Here is a 4,083-nt window from a genome sequence, read left to right as displayed (position 1 = left end):
GGCCCAGGACCATGACACAAAGATTCTCTGCAAAACACATAACACAGTAGAGTCAATCGGTACCCTGAACCACAGTTCAAGAGTGCTGAAATGGCAGCATAAACTGCCATGCTGTGATGGTACACAATACTTTATACAGTATCAAAACTCATACCTGAACATATTCCACACGTTGGTTCTTCACTCTGTCAGAGTTTCGTTCGAAAGGGACTCGGTATGCCTGTTTCATCCGGAATTGATTCTTTCGGAGGATGCGGTCAATTGTGGAGAGGCTGATGGCATTTATGCCTCGAAAAAGATGATCATCCTCAATCACTCTCCTTTGAATCTCTCGCAGGCGGATTACATTATTTGCAATTACCATGTTTACAAGTTCCCTCTCTTGCTCCTCCGACAAAAGCCTTAACCTGCCTCCACCAGGTGGTCGTCTCTGTGTCCTACAAAAATAGAAGCACTCATTACTGTAACTGTCACACATTCATTTTACAGGAAAATAATGGAAACATACTGAAACTCAAGACACATAAGTTCAGTAACTTACAAGTTACTGTACAAAGCAGTCTTACTGCAAGTACACCTACCTGTTTTCCTCCCTGAAGGTTCTGATGATGGAGGCAACAGTGAAGCGACTCAAATTTGGTTGTACTCGTTGCCCAGCCTCCCTCATAGTCATCCCATGGACAAGGACATGGTCAACTAAAGTGGCTCGAATTTCATCCGAGACTGACTGTCTTCGTGCCCTTGCTCTTCCCCTTCCTTGTCGCCGTCGTTCTCCACCTCCACCTCCTTCACCACGTCCTCCTCCTCCTCCACCTCTCCCTCCTCCTCCACCACCTTCCTGTTGTCCTAGACCACCTCCTCCTCCTCTTCCACCACGTCCTCCTCTTTCACCATGTCCTCTTCCTCCACCACGTCCTCCTCCTTCACCACCTTCCTGTTGTCCTAGACCACCTCCTCCTCCTCTTCCACCACGTCCTCCTCTTTCACCATGTCCTCTTCCTCCACCATGTCCTCCTCCTTCACCACGTCCTCCTCTTTCACCATGTCCTCTTCCTCCACCACGTCCTCCTCCTTCACCACGTCCTCTTTCTCCACCACGTCCTCTTCCTTTGCATCTCTTTGGATCCATTGTTTCAAACCTGAATGAGCTGACTTTGGCCCTTTTATCTATCCATCGCAGGTTCTGATTGGTGTGTGCTAAATTTTGACTCCTAGTGTTTCCACCTGGTTAATTGTGTGCTAATTGAGCTCAAGCTATGCTGACTTAAGTTAACATTATTGCATGCTAGTGCTTTCTAAATGACTACATGGTGTAAGCACTGTAAAATGTAGGGATTTGTGTGTAGAGTTTTGCAGTAACAGTTCACCAAATTTGAGTCATGTGTCAAAGCAGGGAATAGTGTTTATAGTTCAGGGAAATGGGTGTGCTTTTTGACCAATAGCGTTACGGTTTTGAAATTTTAGTTTAGAGGCCTGGTTATAGTGTTTAAGCAATCGAGAAAAACTGTAATAGAAATTTGATTCCTAAGCAAAATTGACATAACTTCAAGATTCTCAAAGATTGCCTTGTTTAAACTTCTTCTTCTTAATAGTGACCCTAACTGGTTGACCAATCCTGGACTCATCTAACCCTCCATTTAATCACAGACAGGAAAAGTCTGATCCTCACTGTCTAAAATTAAAATATTAAAATATAATTCCTATAGCTGGATGATTGTGATTTTTTTTTTTTTTTTTTTTTTTTTGTGGTACATGGACATTGACTATCTACTTCAAAACCCTTCAGATTTAATAGTCAACTCCACTTCCATTATATTGTTTCTCTAAGAAGGAACTAATGCAAAACTTGTATTATTCATTTTTGCCAACAATATTAATTTAAAAATAGCATAAAAAAAGTAATTTATAGACTGTGCTACATTTGTAGACCATACCCAATGTGGTTACAATTTTTTTTAAAAATGTGTGAACAGCTGACACAGCCAGCCTCTCTGACTCTGCAGCCAGGTCACCGTCTGACCATCACCTTTCAGGTCTCTTATTCTATGAGCAGCAATTGGACTCACTGGATCAGACAGCCTGCAGTAAAAGGGTTGGAGTGGATTGGAACAGCATGCGATGGATGCACATCATAATACAAAGATTCCCTCAAAACCAAGTTCAGCATTTCCACAGACTCTTCCAGCAACACACTTACTTTAAGTGGACAAAATGTGCAGGTTGAAGACACAGCTGTGTATTACTGTGCCAGAGAGTCACAGTAACACAAAACATCAGCAGACCTGAACAAAAACTCTTCAGTGCCTCACTAATCCAACAATGGAGGAGCCTTGAAACAACTATAATATTGCTGTGCTTGTCTGAGCTCTCTCCAGGTACTGTGGCTTCCTGCCACAATCCAAATTAGGTACTCTATGGTGGCTGTATCTTTGTTTGCCATGTAATAGAGTCGGTATCTTACAGTTTTTCTCGATTGCTTAAACACTATAACCAGGCCTCTAAACTAAAATTTCAAAACCGTAACGCTATTGGTCAAAAAGCACACCCATTTCCCTGAACTATAAACACTATTCCCTGCTTTGACACATGACTCAAATTTGGTGAACTGTTACTGCAAAACTCTACACACAAATCCCTACATTTTACAGTGCTTACACCATGTAGTCATTTAGAAAGCACTAGCATGCAATAATGTTAACTTAAGTCAGCATAGCTTGAGCTCAATTAGCACACAATTAACCAGGTGGAAACACTAGGAGTCAAAATTTAGCACACACCAATCAGAACCTGCGATGGATAGATAAAAGGGCCAAAGTCAGCTCATTCAGGTTTGAAACAATGGATCCAAAGAGATGCAAAGGAAGAGGACGTGGTGGAGAAAGAGGACGTGGTGAAGGAGGAGGACGTGGTGGAGGAAGAGGACATGGTGAAAGAGGAGGACGTGGTGAAGGAGGAGGACATGGTGGAGGAAGAGGACATGGTGAAAGAGGAGGACGTGGTGGAAGAGGAGGAGGAGGTGGTCTAGGACAACAGGAAGGTGGTGAAGGAGGAGGACGTGGTGGAGGAAGAGGACATGGTGAAAGAGGAGGACGTGGTGGAAGAGGAGGAGGAGGTGGTCTAGGACAACAGGAAGGTGGTGGAGGAGGAGGGAGAGGTGGAGGAGGAGGAGGACGTGGTGAAGGAGGTGGAGGTGGAGAACGACGGCGACAAGGAAGGGGAAGAGCAAGGGCACGAAGACAGTCAGTCTCGGATGAAATTCGAGCCACTTTAGTTGACCATGTCCTTGTCCATGGGATGACTATGAGGGAGGCTGAGCAACGAGTACAACCAAATTTGAGTCGCTTCACTGTTGCCTCCATCATCAGAACCTTCAGGGAGGAAAACAGGTAGGTGTACTTGCAGTAAGACTGCTTTGTACAGTAACTTGTAAGTTACTGAACTTATGTGTCTTGAGTTTCAGTATGTTTCCATTATTTTCCTGTAAAATGAATGTGTGACAGTTACAGTAATGAGTGCTTCTATTTTTGTAGGACACAGAGACGACCACCTGGTGGAGGCAGGTTAAGGCTTTTGTCGGAGGAGCAAGAGAGGGAACTTGTAAACATGGTAATTGCAAATAATGTAATCCGCCTGCGAGAGATTCAAAGGAGAGTGATTGAGGATGATCATCTTTTTCGAGGCATAAATGCCATCAGCCTCTCCACAATTGACCGCATCCTCCGAAAGAATCAATTCCGGATGAAACAGGCATACCGAGTCCCTTTCGAACGAAACTCTGACAGAGTGAAGAACCAACGTGTGGAATATGTTCAGGTATGAGTTTTGATACTGTATAAAGTATTGTGTACCATCACAGCATGGCAGTTTATGCTGCCATTTCAGCACTCTTGAACTGTGGTTCAGGGTACCGATTGACTCTACTGTGTTATGTGTTTTGCAGAGAATCTTTGTGTCATGGTCCTGGGCCATGTGGGCCCAGTATTCTTAGTTCCTTGTATTTTTGTATTTCGTTCCTTATTTAGGCCATGTTTTCTGAGTTGCCCTGTTGTGTTGTTCCCTAAGTGTTTTCCCTTCATGGCTTTT

The 4,083-nt window shown here is 43.8% G+C and overlaps 1 long non-coding RNA gene across 1 annotated transcript; it reads left to right on the top strand.

Annotated features, from left to right (window-relative positions):
* Positions 1-2,536: 2,536 nt before the first annotated feature.
* LOC146671426 (uncharacterized) lies at positions 2,537-3,767 on the top strand. Its single transcript, XR_014911605.1, has 3 exons — positions 2,537-2,905; positions 3,038-3,386; positions 3,531-3,767. It is a non-coding gene; the product is annotated as an uncharacterized LOC146671426 (long non-coding RNA).
* Positions 3,768-4,083: the final 316 nt, after the last annotated feature.

The sequence above is a fragment of the Rhamphochromis longiceps genome, linkage group LG4 (assembly GCF_057381845.1).
Source record: "Rhamphochromis longiceps isolate RC_006_pf linkage group LG4, R_longiceps_female_GT1.1, whole genome shotgun sequence".
Taxonomy (NCBI): Eukaryota; Metazoa; Chordata; class Actinopteri; order Cichliformes; family Cichlidae; genus Rhamphochromis; species Rhamphochromis longiceps.
This window is presented reverse-complemented; position numbering and strand designations above follow the sequence as displayed.